Here is a 19988-nt window from a genome sequence, read left to right as displayed (position 1 = left end):
GTTAATTATACAGCCAAAATATTTTATAGGGTAGAGTTATAACCTCTTATCACTATAGCTTTCAAGAATTCTTCATAGGTCTTACAACTGGACGACTTTGACAGGCATAATCGTTTACGTATTCGAACTAATTAGACAACATTGTGTCTCTTTTTAACACTTCAGCGTGGGTGCTGTTTGGTAGAGATAGTGTCTCTACTTTGTCATGCTTGAGTTTGTTGGCTTGTATTTGTGTCCACTTTTAAATTGTATATACACTATTTATACTTTTAGCCCCCATCCTGTTTTAGTCCCCATGTTTTGCTTATTAATTTTATTTTATTTACCATTTTATATTATATACTTGGTCTGTCCCCGTCCCCTTCATATCAACACCGTACCGTTTTATAGTCCTGAAATGACGACATCCGTCTAAGCGACAAAAATACATCAGTATCTATTTCCTAAAATTAAGAGTAACATTCATAAATTATACAAGTTCACGCAGTTTGGTTCGCTTTTTGCTTCTACTTTGCTGTGATTGTATAACTTTATTTCATGTTTTAGGGCGAAATCTTGCATAACTTAGTAAATCCATTTGATTTCGAGGTTATCGTGCAGTTCTTCGCTAGTTACGTAGCGATAAGCATTGGAAATTAATCGAAAAATTTTGTTTTGGTCGTGTTGGATTACTAGTTGGTTTGATATTTTAATGCAACTCCATATTTATATCCCATAAGTTCAAATAGGCTTTATAGTTGACTGATAAATCAATTTCTTTGATTTTTGGTCAAATTATGAGTGTTCTTCCGACTAACCAGTATAGTTCTTTGATTTTGAGCTTGATCTGCTTTAATTTATATCTAACATGATAATATCAATTTAACCAACTTTCGAGATGGATCCGTTTTAGGGTACGAGTCACGGCGAGTGTACCCGGTATAAAACTGCCCGACGCCAAAATCTCGCTGCGTACCATGTTGCGCCTGGCCTGCTTGGAGTTTGTTCTTTAAGAATAGTAGCAAATATTGAAGTAGGTATCACTTATATAGAATTTCAACCCGAACTAAATCAATTAAAGTATTTATCAAATTTATTTCTATATATATTCTAAAGTAAATGAGGTATAAACTCTAAAGTATAAACATTATACAAATTCGAAATCATTTATTTAAATAAAGTATCTTAATAATCTCAACTAGTCAGTCAAAAACTAATCATACTTAAACTAATATGTATAGACAAATTACGACAGTATTAAAAAATATGTATTTGTATGTATGCTATGTATGCTTAAATACGCTTATTAAAGAAATAGCGCTAATTGATCATTGTTTCACTTAATCACATTAATGTAATAACTAAACAGGTTTAACTATAACAAAAGTTATTAAGCGTAACAATTATTTTGCGCATTCAATGACAACAGATCGAAAAAATTAATAATCAAATAAACGTACACTATTCCTCACACGGTTCCATTTGACGTAGTGTCTGCGAGTCTGTCTGATGTTTGTTTCCATCACACCAACGTTCTAACTGACTCTTAAATCTTAATCTGACTATTAAATTATGCTAAAAGTAGTTCCTCTCGAACGTTAAATGAAAACACTAAAACAATTTTCAGTTTTTAAGATAATATTTTATCATATTAATTTCTTATCAGTAATCTTTTAAATAACAATTTGTTTAGACCAAACCTCTAAATTCGAACATTATAAATTATCCCCTGTAGAATCCCTTTGTTTCTAGAAAGTTGACGAAAATTATACACACTAGTAATATTGATATTAGTACTAATGATATTAACATTGATATTGAAAAAAAACTTAAATTTAATTTATACAGCCTTAATGTCACCTGTACTTGTAATTTGCAATTAAGATAAAAAATAGCAACAAAAGATCGTCAGTACTGAAATATTATGTAATTTAAACACGTATGAGTCAGTGTCATGTAATAATAAAACAAAGGAATGTATTGTCCATTAACTGCATCATTACCAACGAAAATTAAGTGTTAACAGCACGAAGAAACACCTAATATTACGTTTCCGATTCCAAAATATGACACAAACTATATATAATGAGATGTTATATAAAAAATAAATGAACAATGGGTCGAATTCACTAGCCTGACCATTAGCTAGTACTTTTGTCATAAACATTAACACATGTTGTTGATGATGCACCCATTATGACTAAATATTAAACAAGTATTAATAAAATAAGTATTAACAATGATCATTCATGTTAATAATTATTCCAATATAACACAAAATGTTTTTTTACCAAAATTTATTGTATCGTCTTCAGAGTTTGACTTCTTCAACCCTTCGGAAATAAAAACTTATGCAAACGAATAATCCAACAAACTAAATCAATTTTTATCAATTGAAAACGGGTGCTTTGAAGTGATAGTTTGAGTTTTTGAAACAGAAAGAGGTTGGTTAAAGTCTTATCAGATGTTCGGCCAGATATTCGTTCAGAATCCTTGATCATTGTCTCGATGTAACATTCTAGATATTTTATATTACTTAATAGTTATTAAGTGTTTCTAATACGATTCAGAAAACAAATCCCATCTGAACATATTAGAGGATTCGATTTTGGTTATTTTTTCTAAATTTTGGGATTGTTAACAGATAAAATTAACTTTTTATTCACAATAATTAAACGTTCACAAGGCAATTGACCACAAAAGTACATAGAAGGTTAAGCTTCAACAAAATCCAAGTTAGCGACAACGCAGGTAAACGCTCTTCAAAAAGATAATGCCTTTTGTTAACAATATTTAAAATTAATACGTTAAACATAATTAAAAAAAATAGACTTAAGTAACAGTTCCCCTAGTATACGAGTTTTTCTACAGAATTAAATGTTACATTGAAAGGATCAGATATACTTCCAAATTACCAGATATTTTGCATGTGATTTGTACTGTAAAGATTAGATTTTACAATTTTTCGTGAACTATGGGGATTCGATCGATTTTATCTTGAATTTAATATTAATAGAATATGTGTGTGTTTTAATCACTAAATAACTCACTCATCATATTAATCGGTTTCATACCCTGCAATTGAACCATCCAAAAAGATATCCTTCTAGACGACCAAAAATATTCGTTTTGGCTAATATAAGTCCTTATTTTTAAATACACATATTTAAATTGTTCATTTATATCTTTAGGACTAGTTTGGGCTAACTAGAGGATACTAGGAGGATGTAAACCCTTTTATGTAGATCAATCACTTACATCAATCATTCGTTATCACATTCTTATTAGTAGCAAAATAGCTTTAATACAATTTTGTATTTTAAATTTATATTAAAATATATTTATATATATATGAAGACATGGGATTTCCATAAAAGCCCCAAAATTTTACTCAAACCCATTGAGTAGCTTTTTACTTAAATTGATCAAGAAGGTATTTTCACAGAAAAATAATTAAATTTAAGGAACAAAAAATGGTTCTGGTGACATACAGAACCTGCTGCTATGATGTGCTATGGTGTATCTATCTGAAGTGTATGATGACTTTTTTCAGAAAAACGTGTTTTAGTTAACCAGTGCCATGATACAACTTTGTATCTCAAATTTATACAACAACAAAATTAAGGCAACATACGCAGACGACACAGCAATCTTAGTATCCCATGAAGATCCAGTCACAGCATCAATAAACCTACAAACCCACCTGGAGCCCTCATCGCCAACTCCCCCAAGCAGAGCATGTTAAATATCTTGGTATGCACTTAGATCGACGTCTAACCTGGAAGAAACACATACTCTCTAAACGGAAACAACTTGGACTTAAATTGTATCAAATGTATTGACTCATCGGGCGCAAATCCAAGTTATAATTAGATAACAAGGTATTGCTGTATGAGTCTATACTCAAGCCCATTTGGACATATGGAATCCAACTATGGGATACCGCTAGCAATTCTAATATATCCATTATTCAACGGTTCCAAAATAAGGTGTTGCGCGCCATTGTTGATGCTCCGTACTATATTTCAAATAAAGTGATACAACGCGATATTCCTCTAGAACCTATAACGAGTATAATTCAACGTGTTTGTGTAAAGCACTTCGAAAGAGTGTCAGTGCATCCCAATATACTCGCTAATCAGCTAAATATGCGACGTGATAGTGAAGTGCGTATACTAAAACGCTTAACGCCACCTGATCTGATTACTGGACATATATAGACATTAGAATAAGACTTTAGAGTAATTAATTAAGATAATATTTTATACAGAAGATCGCTTAATGAAGCGATTTTCTACATGCCATGTATATATAATATAGACATAAGAAATACTTATTGCCAATGGGGCGGATTGTGGAATCATGAAGAGTAAAAAAATTATATAAAAATATATTTGCATATCTGAGGATGTACACATTAGAGCTTCAAAATGTCATTTAACACATGGACTGAAAAGTTTCGAGCGTAACAACACGGTTTTCTTTTTGTTCAAAATTGGTTTTATTCATCAACGTATTCTCCATCAAGAGCCGCACAATCATTCCAGCACCATTCTAACATTTCAATACTACTTTTGTTGAGTAGAATAGTTGTTTCTACTGTGGAACGATGTAACTTTTGCCTCGAAATAGGCCGGTCACCAGTCGCTATCCACTCAGATGACGATCATTTTGATTCCGGACTGAAGTGATGGATCCATATTTCATCCACTGTCACATATCGACGTAAAAATTCCGGTTTGTTATGTTTAAACATGGCCAAACACTGCTCAGAGTCATCAACATGTTCTTGATTTTAGTCAACAATGAGCGAACGAGGAACCCATTTTGAACGGAGATTTCTCATGCAATATAAAACGAACACGTTCTTTTAATATTTTTACCATGTTAGATAACTCACGCAACTTCACTTATCGATCATTCGAAACGGTTTTGTGGATTTTTTTTTGATTGCGACGACCACGTTAGCACGAAATTGTTTTTATCCATTGTTTTGAAAATAATAAAAGTAGTAGACATTCTTAGCATAATAACTCACAAACTTATGAATAGAATATATTAAAATTTTAACAGCTTTCTTTTGAAGATTAGCACTAACTGAAAAAGCAGTAAATGCAATAAAACTAGCGCCATCTAATCATCACACAGTGAGTAGCTTTCGAAAAACTAACCCCCAAAAAGTTCAATTTTCAAGGCGTCAGGGTCAGTAGTATTACCACTTATATTACTCTGATCAATGTGTCATCGACGTATGTGCTTATATCAATTGTGCGCTTATATTCTTATGCAGATACACGAAAATAGATCGATCCCGAATAGCTTTAAAAATGCCATTTTCCTAGACGGAATGTAAGTCGTGCTACTAATAAGTTTGACAACATATATAAATAAATTTAAAAAACAGAATAAACTCATTCCTCAGTATTCAAACCCAGTATTTAAACCAAAAAATACAGTATGGGGCGGTCAGTACAATTGAAACCCTAGAAATCCTATATTGTCCCCATCCCTCTCCCGTCCTCGCCCGAGAAAGTCGAATAAATCTGTTGGAACGAGAAAGCATTGTTGGGGTGGAGCCTTACCTCCCGTTCGAAACGGCGAGCCAAATCCTGCGACCTTGACATGACGCTTCGATTCTCAGCGGCCGACGTAAACAGGATTTTAATTAAAAGATAGTTGAAAACCGAAATGGACGGAAACGTACAAAAAATAATTTATACTTTATCATTGTTTCTAACTGAATAAAATAATAGGCGCATTCACCAAAACCAACCGGTTTATTCGAAATGGTGAATGCGCTACAGTGAAATAATTTTTTAGATAAAACAAGTTTTACTCTCACATATACATAAATAACCGCCAATGTTAAGATAAGTGTCTTACATCATAACGGAGGATGATATCCGTACAAAGAATAAACAAGTAACTCGTATTCAACGATGACCAATCTAACGAAATATATTTTTATATTATGACGCCGGGCAATTTACGTGTCCTCGCTTTTTAACGATGTGGAAAATAGCCGAAAATATTCAGTGCGTTCAACCAACATTGCCCAATAACCAAAACAATGCGAATGAAATTAATAATCAATAAACATTATGTGCTACTTTTATTCGAACTTGTCCATCGAGTGAGTGAATTGAAAACAAAAAGAGATGGAAAATTTATTACCACACCGCATCAAAAAGAAAAACTGAACACATAAAACATCGCGTTAGACATGTCAATAATAATGATGATATATTGTTTCTTTTCATTATGTGTAAAAATAGCACATAATTATTTTTCATCAACATTTATTTATGACCTTAAATGCAATACGACCATGCCACGTACTAACTTGACCCAATCCTCCATATATTATGTAACGTTTACAAAATTAGATTGCAATTATTAGAAAAAAAAATTAAAGACATGTTCTTAAGCCAACTTTCTAAGATTCATATAAATGACTGAACTGGTGAAAATGCGAAGCCTATCAAACACTTGATGTCAATAACAAAGAACGGCCCGGATGATCAAAAAAGTTTTTATTCAATGAATTTTCTTGAATGGAGCTCATATTTTCAAAGAACTTTCAGACGCCTTAACAGTTGATGAATGAAATGCTTCCAGACGTATGCAGCTGATGGAAAGATTCAAAAGGACGGAATATGACTACTTAACGATTTAATTGCTCAAAAAATGTAACTGTAAAGCAAAAAAGAAAAGTTTTATTTGGTATATTATGGCTGCCTATGAAAAGTTGATCTATTATGACAGTCGCAAGATTAATATCTTTAGTTCGTTGGATGCCACTGATCCAACTTGACACTGAACCGAAATATTCATGGTTTTGCTGTGGATATATGAGATGGCATCAGCAAAGTGTAGTATATTATGAGCTGCTAAAACAGAATTGTTACTTAGTACGAACAGTAACGAAAATTGTTACTGCAGTTCAGTCATACATTGCAAAAGTTGTGAAAGACACATTGTTGCAGCTCGAGTATATGTTTATGTCAATACAGCAATGTTTGACAGGCCATAGCACATAAAAAATTTGAAGTGCGAAAATGAATCGATACTGAATCCACTGCCCAGCCAATGACGTTAAAGCTGTTGCATTAATCGCATTGTTGCTAAAAAGATGGGAAAATGTGTAGAAAATAATAAAAAATATTTTTATTAGCATATATTGAACAAGAAAGATCTATCTAAGCAACTATATTATATGTTCTAGCATCAGTTTTCAGTTACACACAGTCAGGCCTATAAAGTTGAAAATGAACCTAATATTGGATTGCTAGAAAGATTATCTGATATTTTGCATGCACATCTCAATTATACACAATCTACTAAATAACAAAATTATTACAGTAAATCTTATAAGCCAAAAAACAATTGAATTAGTACGAAAGAAAAACAAAAGATAAGTGGAGCTTATAGGATAATATTTTATAGATAAGCTATAAAAAATAATTAGAAAATACGTCTTATATTTGACAGTTTGTTATTACAGATTGTTATAGTTACTTATCAATCAATTATGGGATTATCTCTAAAGCAGTTTAAAATACATACGCAATCGAGATTTGGTTAGATTTTTATTTTAATGGTTATAATTTAATTATTGATCAATGATGCGTATGAATATTTTCATACGCACCAGTTTTATTATGTTGTGGAGATCGATCAAAACGAATCAAATCAATTTTTAATTCTTGAACTTCACACCATTCATACGTTTGTGTTTTGGTACACATGAAATCTACACTAATAGCAAATACATCAAATTTCACCTGGCCATTCAAAACATTCTTAGGCTGTCGTGATTTAATTGCTGTAATTTGTGAAATTAATAATTTATGAAACAATGTGATTTATATTTAATGGCAATGGTTCGCCTCTCTTTCTAATGACCCATTTTTAATTACTATTCACTGTAATTAAAATTGAAAATACAAATATAACTCTAATAAGAACTAAAATAACTTTAAGGTAGATATTAAATAAATTTCACCAGTTACTCTCAAAGAAATGGTGTAGAAGCGATTTTAAACGAAATGTAGAGATAAACCAGAATAAAAATAATGTAGCTGTTTGGCGGTTATAAAGAACGATAAGGTTACTGATTTGTTTTATTAATATTTTGTTACTAGTCGTTGCTGATTAACTTGCAATTTGTCTCGACAGAAACTTAAAACTAGGTATTTATCTAGGGAGGCCCATTGGCCCCTATTTAGTCTTTAAAAAAATAAAAGTTAGTAACACTTTTCAGTGTTTTTACCATTTAATGCACTTCATATAAACTATTCAAGATCACTCGGTTGAGTTCTCTTGTTTAGTTCAGTGTTGTCCAAGAGTTGTAGCACTTTACCCATGTCTTGTAGCAAATCTCTTAATTTCTTCTATGGAAATTGGAACTCGAAGGTCCCAGTGTTTGAGAAGAGAAACTAAAACAGCTAATGAAACTTTTTTGTTATATTCGTCTTTCTTAACCCAAAAATTACTAAGAATTGATACAAGAAGTGAAATACATTTTTTGACCAATGTTATGGCATAACTTATGGTCTAAAAATATAATGTCTAAATAGGGTAAATCAATATTTATATTCGATCTTCAAGTGGCTCCGGATTTTTAACTTAATCAACCTTTATCAAGTTTTCGTTATCGACTGGCCCAGATAGATCCAGAAGATTGTTGGATATTATGAGTAAACTTCACCTCAAGATTACTCAACGTACAGATGCAGCCAAAAATAACAGGACCAAAGCGATAAAATATTTGAAAAAAGTTTGCATCCCTCACATTGAGGAGGAAAGAGCTTGCAAGGACAGTTAAGTGGTGATATAATTGCCGAGTAAAGATTAAAAAACTAGCAATCTATATTTTAAATTTTTCGTATATTAAAAACGCCTGTCAAATTGTAATTTCGTAGTTAAATAAACTGTCATTCTCTAATTAATCTTAAATTGAATATTTCATTTATTCCAGTCCTAGACAATCAACACAGTATATCCATTTTTCTCTACCTAATACATGATACTATTTTGTATGCTAAATTGATATAAACACATATCTTTGTATACTTGATGGCATATATATGGATATTTTTTTAAACACAAAAACAAGTTTGATGGATGGATGGATGACAATTGAATAAACACATTTTGAAGCCGGCGTGGACCTACGATATGTAATTATAATTGCGAATGCGTGAAAATAAAAACATCAAAGTGTTGGAACTTCCAGGTTGAAGAGACAAGAAACCCTTTGAACTAGTATATTTGAGGGCCAAGAAGAGCTTCGAATTTTGTGGAGTGGACCAGTGAGGTGAGAGTACATCTACCAAACATTAATTTAAGTTTGGATTTTAAACATTAGATCTGGACTTGAAGATAGAGAAAAACTAGTGCTAAATATGCGATAAGCCTTGTAAATTAAAAAAAAAAACAAAGAAAAATCACAAAAATGTCGCGGATGTTATAAGTAACAGGCACCAATGTAGTATAAGCTTTTAGACTTTTTTAGCAAAAAAAGGTACGTAGATTAATTAACATTAGTTCACCATCCCTGTTATGAGTATGTCATTATGTCTAATAGTTATATTCGGAGCGTGACGGATACAAAAGTTGCATTTGCAAAAATCTAAAGACCGATCGATCAAATCCGTCGTTAAATCGTCAGATGTATATCCAACTCAATCATAAATAAAAACTATCAGTCGACAACTCGTTCAAAGCGGTCCTTGTAACCGATTCGAGGTAGAGTGTTCTTTGATTGATTTGTTCGTCACCAACTCGGTCGGCACGCACCGCCTTCCGTCTTCTCTGGCGTGGAACGTCCGCCACCGCCGCTGTGGAGACGATGGGACGAAGGGGCGGCATAGGGCGAAATCCATAATGGAAACCGTAATTTAATGTCTCGGCCGGAGGAAATGTTAATGGAAACTGTGCGGTCGACGGTTTCAATCGGAACGAACCGAACAATTATGGACACAACCTGATCAGAGACAAATCGAGGCGGTTAAAAGTGTGGGTCGATGTTCATTCATCAATTTTGGTGGTCATATCATAATCAACCTCACCCCCTCATTCATCCAACTATTAAAATATTATGTTTTAAATACTACGTTATTTAAGAGTATCCAGTAAGAGTATACTTCTACTATATACTTTTAATATGACTGTAGCGACGCAAATGTATTATGAATCGTTGGGACAGCCCTGTAAAATGTAAGTTACGCTAATTGTAGAATTCTTTCGGTTTTATTGTTAGAGGGTCTAATTGATTAGACCTTTTAACTGAAGTTTTTAATATATATGACATGGAAAAGAATTATGACCTGATAAAAAACGTAACGTTAGCAGTATATTGAACGTCAGGTAAATATAGACAGGCAAAACGATACCAAGTAAACAGAACAGACGTGTTCAACAAGGATAATTCCCATCAACTCGTTGTTAGACCTGGTAGAGGACTCTTTATGGCGCCTAACCATAAATATCAAGAACACCCTAAATCGTGGAATTTTTGGGAATTCCTCAAGATTCCGAAACAAGAAGTTCCTAGCTGGAATAGTGTTTCCCACCCACCATTTCCCACCATTGTCAGCGAATCGGGGTACAGAAAAGGGTTTCTTCGACCAGCCTTGTCTACCACCACCAAGAACCAGAGGGAGGAGCTTCAGCGATAAAACACTGTGCATCCACAACGAGAAGACCGTTTGACAGTAATTTCAACACCGAAGAAAAGAGCGTTATTAAAAGATGAGAAGAATAAAGTATTGCTAAGAGAAAGTATTGAATTGAATTAGCATTCATTGAAGAAATTATTGTATTAATTGAAGTATTATTGAAAGCATAGAATTCCTGTCCACATTAGTCAGTCTAGACTTTTCGTCAATAGTAAGTACATGCGATTTGAATCGTAATCCTTTTCCCATGATGTATTAATTAATATCTTTTAAATGTGTATATATATATATATATATATATATATATATATATATATATATATATGTATATATATATATGTATATATATATACATTTAAAATTATAGCGTTATTATGAAAAAAACCAGTAGGTTGTATTATCTATCGGTAGCTGCTACTTTTTCCAAATTTCATCTCGAAAGAACAACATATCTTTCGACCCAGCTCAGATAGGTCACGACTTATATGTCGGAGCCAGTAGGAATCAGAAGGTAGTACTTCCCATTTTAATATCTCAAAGTATATTTTCACCGATAGTGCAATATGTGGTCGAGCGTTGCCATGTTGTGCTCAAACGCCTCAATTCAAGTAATATCTTCAAATGTTTTTGCCTGACCAGAACGCTTTTTATCGTCGGTGCCGCTTTTAAAATGTCGAAACCAGTATTCACATGTTAAATTCGATGGAACATGGTTTTCATAAGCTTCACACAACATTCGATGACCTTCGGCCGCTTTTTTCTTCAAATTAAAGAAAAAAAAACAAAACTTCTCGCAAGACCATTCTTTAATTTTGTACCTACATATATCTTGTAAATCCTTAAAAATTAATTTATAGGCCAGATATTTTCGATGAATAGGCTTGTATTAAGAAAATACAATATATATTGTGAAACCTTTAAAATAAGTAATTTACACAGTCGCAGTATATCTATATATATTTTTGTATATTGTTTCATATCCATATATACTTTGAATGAACGCTCCATTACCACAAAATCTAAAACGAATGTCCGTGACTCAATTTTCCAAGATTCAAAAAGCTATCAATTTAATTATCCAATATCTCTTAAAAGAAATCCTAATATGATTCTTACACTAAATCATATATCTCATATTTCTCTCAATACAATTGAGTTTCTTATATCTATCAATCTCGTTTTACTTTGGCATTCTCTACGAAAATTTACACGTGTGCATAATTCATTACAGCATTTCTCATTAGTTTCGAACGCTAACGACAGAAACATATTGGTTGTAATATTTATTCATCAAAAACAGTGGCAGATTTTTACTGGAAATGACGTCAAACCTACGAAGGGTTTTCCAGATCATATATTATATCCAGTTCTTCGTAAACAATAGATTTTCTCTATAATCTCTTTCTTCCCGGTTCACTTTTTTATTTTTGACGTCATTGAGACCGGCGACGTCATAAAGTTAATACTAAACTTGACGACTAAACCCATAAAATACCTTTATATCCAGATGCTGAGTATCTATAAAAAATGGTTATAAAATTTTAAATAGCGCTGATTTACAATAACTCAATAAAAATGGAATAAATGTTCTCCATAAAATGGTATTACTGAATAAGATCCTGTAGAGATGTTGATGGACTTTTCAGGAAAATAGGACATGACATACATTAAATACAATGACAACTAAATGCCAATAAATTGATATTTCAACTTTAATAACTTCATATTATTTCCCTTTTTTATGGAAATATAGATATATACAACATCTTATTTGAGAACAGACCTTGTAAACAACCTGCGAAAATCTGGAAAAATTTGAAAACCATTTTATTATACTATTTTAGTCCAAGAGGCCAGTCTTTGCTCACTCAGACCATTCGAAGGTTTAAAATATTTTACATGTAATAAGTTTAACAAATCTGCGATTTTTATTTACATATTTGGACTTTTTTAAATGAGTCTTGGCCTATGATTTATTTTCAAATTGTATTCTGACTGAACGGGAGTTTTGTGATGATAAGAGTACCTTAAATAATGTTCAGTAATGTGTTAAAATACCCGGTCTCTTAAATCATAAAAGTTCGTATTTCAATGATGCGTTATAGTTATCCCATTTAAAAGTTAATTTAAATATATAAATGTTACTGTAGATCCTTTCACATGTTGGTATACCGGGAAATGAGCGCGCGGATAGTGCGGCTAAATCGGCAGCCTCATTTTCTCTCCCCATCACGGATGTTTGTGTCCATAGAGACCTTATCCCATTTATTTCTTGTTTCACAAATAGCGAGATAAAACGTCGTTGGGCCCAGGAGTCCAACCATAACAAGCTCTTTGAGGTTAAAGCTGATTTTTACTCCTCTCCCCGCGTTCGTACCCTTCGTCACCATGCCGTAGCTTTGAATCAACTGAGATTGGGTCACTGTCGTTTCTCGTACGGTTATCAGATGAGTTCGAGGTCGCCTGCACACTGTGAATTTAGTTACCGGCCCCTATTTCAGTCTAACACATATTGAACGACTGTCCTTGGCTCACCCAGATTAGACCCAAGTATGGCCTGCAACATTTTAGAAATGCCTTAACAAAAGAAAATACAGACAGACTCCACGGATTTCTACGAGAGGTCAATTTTCTCCAGAGAATCTAGCCTATGCTAATTTTAGTGTTACTGGCGAAATAACCATTACTGCTTCTATATATTATACTTTTAGCCCCCCTATTCGTGTTATTAATTTTATTTATTTAGTAATTTATTATTTTATCTATACACTTTATGTCGATCCCCGTGCCCTTAAGATCAACACTTGTACACTCGCGAAATGAGAGTTTGATGATTATTTTGACAAATTCTAGCGAAATAAAAATAAACGCGTCAAGTCATTGGAAAACAATGGTGGGTTTAATCTTATTTCTCTGTATAAACCACAGAAATCGAAATAACTACGATTTACATGATTGTTAACACGTTTCTCTGGTAAATATATTCGATTTAGAACGATTCCAATCTCTAGTACAGCATGTTTGTACCTTTCTAAAGCACTGTAGTAACTGATATCACGACGTCTGTGTTCTTCTAACAGCACTTTATTGATCGTCGTTTAATCAACTATAGGCTGTGATATGCTTTATCGCAAACTCTTCACTCTTTCTGCTCTCCTTTCACGCGTTTCAGTAGTTTTTCGCCACCAATTACCTTTTTATAAAACTAATTATGATAATTCTAGACTTTATTCACGTTTTTAATATATATTTTTCCTTGTATGAAAATTAAGTTTGCGAGATCATAATAATCTACATACATGAAGTCATTACATAAGAACATAAGTTTTAACAGCGTTCTTTTTTCTAAGAATATTTATAACATTCTATGAGAACATCTTCGAAAACCTGGCAAAATTTTGACAATAATTCGATGTTAATGACAAAAAATAACCTGGAGTATCAAAAATGTTTGAAGAAAATGAACTATAAGGCTTCTTGAACGAAAACTCAAATTAAACTCCCAAGGAATGAGTCAATTGTTTCCAAACGTTTACATTCAATGGTACAAGATCCAAAAAGTTTCAAATGACTACCTAGAAAATGTCATTTCGGTGACGTATTGTCACTAGCTAAGTATAAGAAGCTCAGCTATGCGTTGTAAGAGATGCGAAAAGTTGTAACAATGCTGAAGTATGAAAATGGATCGAATCTTTTCATACGGTATCGCCAAACTGCCATGAGATGAGGAGAAGTTGTAGAAAATTAGGCAAATATTTGGATTAATATATAGTGTGCCACTATATCTCAATAAAAGTCATTTTAAAGTAAAATAATCATCAGATTACATGCAAGTACTTAATATTAAAAAGAACTTCACAGAGAGAAAGTTCCAAATAAAAGCCATCTAAGAAACAAACCAGAATTCCCAAGTTATTGTGTTTTCAATTTCAGACAATTAGAACATAATAATATCTCTTAAAATTGCATCATAAAACTAGAGACTAGAAAAAGATAAGAAAGAGATAAAGAAGTGATAAGAAAAAGAAAGAAGATCAATAAGAAATAACCTTTACAAAATTTTAGTCAAAATTAGCCTTATTCCAATATTATTTAAAAAAGTTAATACTAAATAAACAATTTAGCATCAAATTCAATATTATTAAATAACCATTACTCCGTCCAAAATATCGATTTTAGTCCAATAATGTTATATTTAACTAATTATGACTATCCCAATATTTACCTTTCGCCTGTACCATTTTTTTCTAGTTGACCTAGACAAAGAGAAAGAGCTAAATAGACAGAAACAGATAGATTAAAAGACAATATCAGCAAGCGCTATCCGTTGGGATCAAGAGCGACGTAAAATAGCCATGACGAAGAGGACGAAGGCGTGGGCATAATTAATTAATTAATAATTAACGATCTTTTAGGATCGCTCCGAAATTTCTCGTCTAATTACATTTCTAATTGATGGTCGAATGAAATGCTTTTTGTTTTTTTTCTCGCTCGCTGGCGCTTTCCAACCAGCTGCACATTTACCGACACTCCACCGACGGCCCACGCCATTTCTTTCTGAAAAAAAATTAGTCACCTATGAAAATTTTAATTGCTTCATTTTATTTTTAATTTGCTTATGGCGGTGTTTAGGTTCTATTTAATTTAATTCAGGTTATTTTTATGAGGAAATTACTATCCAGTGATGTTTATTTATTGATGTATTTTCTTACTAATGAGTCGACAAGAATGTTTCTACGGTTGATGGGCGTAATGATTGTTTTAAATACATTTTATATTCTTTAATTTTTTATTACGGGAAGTAATAAAGGGTAAGTTAAGTTTATTACGGGTAAATCAAATTATTTTTATAACAAAATAATAAAACTAAAAGATTTATACTTTTGGTGTGCATAGGTTTTAAGCTACATTAAAATCCCCAAATGTTCTCTAACAAAGCGCCTGATGACGAAAAGAAGAGTCGCATGACTGTTTTGGTATCATGATGTTCACGTTGTGGTAACTGCAGAAACAAAAGGCATATTATAGTAAAATATGACAATGTTTAGTCAGGGTATGGAAAGCATTCATTCATGTAATTATATAAATTACAATATATATCAAATTCAAATTTACTTAGAGAAGAAAAGAAGAAAATGTAGGGTCTTTCATGAATGGGCAATCTCAGCAGTTAAACCTATTTCGGCTGGATTTCCACAGGGTAGTCTCTTGGGACCACTCCTATATCTGCTCTATACTACTGACATCCCAACAACAAAAGGAACAGTACTTGAAATATTTGGCGATGACACAGTTATGTTACACAAAAGACACAGTTACACAAAAGACTAGAGACAATGAGTCAATCATAAAGTCAATTTGGAACTATGGGATGTAAATATGGGGTTGCAAGAGATCAACTAGTAATCCAACATATTCCAAACAAAGTTCTACGATTAATTACCAATTCTTATCGCTACGTAATCAACGAAGAGCTGCCGATGACCTTGAAAGCAATTGGATAAGTGATCCAAGATTTCGTCCTAAAACATGAAATAAGGTTGCTAAATCACAGCAACGTGGAAGCAATATCAGAAGATTGAAGCGAACCAAACCATACCAAGTTGTTTGGTATTTAAGTGTATTCTTAACTTCAGCTTAAGTAGATTAGTTTAGAAGTGTATATGGCTCGGTGAATGGAGGTAGGTCTAAATCAAACAGTTATGGTTTATGATGTGACCGTTATTTATTGATGTAATATAAAATGTGAAAAATACAAATAGATAAAAGGGATCTGCGCTGCATTTACCTGTAGGCGAAGCTTGGGAAATCAATGGTGGCACGTCTAAACCGAACGATGGTCAGTTACTGAATGACCGAAAGTACCCTTCAATAATATCCCAGATAAACGTCTTGGGGCTGTCAGATATTCGTTATCAAGTAGTTGGCGCCGCTGGCACCCACCGCGCCGGTGTTTAGGGATTATATTTCTGGATATTTTGTGGACCGTTATTCCACGATGTAAAATCTATATGCCTCAAGACCGCTATATTAGTTTTACTTTAATTTGCGAAATACATACTGATGTATTAATCCCATGCTCGTCTTGCTTGTATATTAATGCTAGTACAACAGAACAGTAGTAATAAATTAATTTTTATTTTAAGATTGTACTAAGCATATCTAGTGTAACATGTAACTAATAAAAAAAAACTTCAAAAATAATTTGATGTCACGGAAAGAAGTAGCGATTTGGTTTTTGGTGACTTGAAATTACGACAGTTTATGGCTGAGAAACTCATCTACTTCCTTTGCTGAGCCGAGCCTTTGGTAGCCGTACACCATGAACTGCAAAGTTTCTGTCCAAATTTCAATAGACTATATTATTTGTATTATACACTTTGATGGCATTACACTATAAACTGCCATACTTGTGCTGGAATTTCATGATCTAAGGGTATATTTCAAAGCATGGATATACCCTAATTTTAATACTTTATGGCTAGGGATCTTGGAGCACCTTTATTCCACTTCTTGCGACCATTTGACTCACAGTTTCAGCTGCGGTATTTTGTTCGAAAGCCACTTAACTATACCAAGGAATGTTTCGAGTAACTGCGGAAGGATTACCAGTTCAACGTCAGTCCGGACGGAATCTTACTAACTGCACCAGTTATAATCTGTGAAAGGTTTGTTTTTTACTTCAAGAAATATTTTATTTCACGGAAAGAAGTGGCGACTTTTTGAACGGCGATACAAAACAACACTGAGGGTTTAAATCTATTCTAACTTAAACCAAACCTCTATCTCTAGACGCCTCATTCATCACACCATTCAGTTTTAATACCTTCCCTTCGAATACACAGTTTTCGTAGCCAGGGCCGTATCAGTCACGTGATATAACATATTACATTTTTTACGATTAGGTCTTATGTTATGAATATATGAACATATTGTGAATTTGTGCTTCATACAAATAATTATTTAGGAAGCTTCAGATAAAGATTCAAAAGTAACATATAACAGCTTCAAGAATTATCCGAGAAGAAATAGATAAACGGCAAAAATTATTCAGAAAAAAAGGACCATGAATGCTGTTCAACAGTCACCGCTTCTTTCTATAAAATAAAATAGTTTTTAAAGTTATATGTAATATTTTATTATCTTTAATCATTCAAATTTCATAATCTATAACGATATTTTTGCGACTGAGTCTCATGATAGAATATTTTGGTTAATCTATACTTCATACACAAAAAGCAACGTGTAATGGTTTCAAAAATTATTGTACAAAAAAATTATGAAAGGTAATAGTGATTTAGAAAGAAGAATCATGGATATTAGGTAATGTGAGGACTATCAAAAAATGTTTTTATACATTTACATAATCCTATACGCAATAGTCAGTAACAAATAAACAGTCACATAACGTTCAACAAGTTTTGTCGTTCCACAGCAGAGGGAAATGGAGCTACATTTTTATGATAAGTTAATATAACAGGTTAATTGAAAAGTCCCCGGCCTGACACATGATGGTGCTACTAGAATTAAATCCATATGTTTTTTAGTTAGCCCTAACCCTCAAAAGATGTGTATAAATTAATGATCCGACAACTCTCAGGATCATTAGTTTGGGAATTATAGCATTTTGAGTGAAACAAGTTTTGTTATTGTGAAAAAAATGGATAAAAAGGAATTTCGCGTGCTGATAAAATATTGCTTTTTGAAGGGAAAAAATACAGTTGAAGCAAAAACTTGGCTTGATGCCGAGTTTCCTGACACTGTCCCAGGAAAATCAACCAACCAAGGATTGGTATGCTAAGTTTAGACGTGGTGAAATAAACACCGAAGACGGTGAACGCAGCGGACGCCCAAAAGAGGTTGTTACCGACGAAAACATTAAAAAAATCCATAAAATGATCGGATAATAGCGGGAAAACGTAACAGTCGGCGGGCAAGGTTGTGACGTCTATATTTTGGAATGCGCATGGAATAATTTTCATTACATGAAAAGGAAAGACCATCACTAGCGACTATTAATAGCGTTATTGGACCGTTTGAAGGACGAAAAACGGCCGCATTTGAAGAAAAAGAAAGTGCTGCTTCACCAAGGCAATGCACCGTGTCACAAGTCAGTGAAAACGATGGCGAAAATCCATGAATTGGTCTTCAGATTCTTCTTCTTCTTGGTCAGATCCGCCCGCCAGCGACTATTTCATGTTCTCAGATCTCAAAAGAATGCTCGCTGGGAATAAATTTTCGCCGAATGAAGAGGTGATCGCCGAAATTGAGGCCTATTTTGAAACAAAGGACAAATCGTACTACAAAAATGGTATCGAAAAGTTGGAGGGTCGCTATAATCACTGTATCACCCTTGAAGGGAATTATGTTGAATAAAAAAAATGTGTTTTACTATGGTAGGCCGGAGACTTTTCAATTGACCTGTTAGAAACTTGGTTTTGGTTTTAGAGTACGGCACAACGGGCAACGTTTTGATTAAATTTTTGGGTTTCAGGAAGTTACGTGCACAAATGCAGCCGAATTCAAAATCCAAAATCGAAATTATTAGTGCCAATTTCTTGAAATCCAAAAGGAATTTTAAGTGATGATAAAAGACCTAGTTTGCTGAAGCAGTTAATTTTCTTAATCAAGATAGCTTGACTCAAAAGATCACCAATAAATAAATGATTTACTAAGTGTAGTAACTTTTACCCTATTCATCATATTTAGTTTCACCTAAGTTCTGTATATGTCAATATTTTTATTATTTTATTTTGTTACAAATATAGTAAAATGTATTATTTATTTGTAAGAAAATCACAATTAACAGTATATAATAAATTACCATATATTGAATGTTCCACGACAACTAATATAAATACAATACAAATTTTCCAGAACAAAGTTCTAAGAAGTATTGTAGGTGTATTTAGATACTATAGGATTCATTACTTATACCGAGACCTTCAGATGCCGACTGTCACTCAAGAAATCAAGAGAATCCCAAGGAGACATGAGGAGAGACTTCATTCTCATATCATTATCGAGGTATTCAAACTCTTGGATAACACCAGATCAGAACACATACTCACAAGTATCAAACAATTTGATCTTGTGTAATGTAGTAAAGTGCATTTAATAGAAAAACAGCAGTATTAATACATAAGCATTATTAGACTAAAATAGGGCCGATGGACTGTAGACAAATTGTATGTTAGTCGAATAGAACTAGTACCAATGTAATAAATAATTTAAAAAATGATTTCCGTAAACGAAAAAAATTTTTATTTTCTAAAATGCACAAATGTGGTATTCATGATTCTTTGACATTTATATATGAAAACATAT

The 19988-nt window shown here is 32.8% G+C and overlaps 1 protein-coding gene across 14 annotated transcripts in view; it reads right to left on the bottom strand.

Annotated features, from left to right (window-relative positions):
- Positions 1-19988, bottom strand: part of Efa6 (Exchange factor for Arf 6) — a 112459-nt gene that overhangs the window by 55132 nt on the left and 37339 nt on the right. The window lies entirely within an intron of this gene.

Source organism: Rhynchophorus ferrugineus, unplaced genomic scaffold (assembly GCF_030347505.1).
Source record: "Rhynchophorus ferrugineus isolate W39M unplaced genomic scaffold, kcgeb_rfMv2 rfM1, whole genome shotgun sequence".
In the NCBI taxonomy this organism is placed as follows: domain Eukaryota; kingdom Metazoa; phylum Arthropoda; class Insecta; order Coleoptera; family Curculionidae; genus Rhynchophorus; species Rhynchophorus ferrugineus.
Note: the sequence above shows the minus strand (reverse complement) of the source record. Positions and strands in the feature narration are given on the sequence as shown.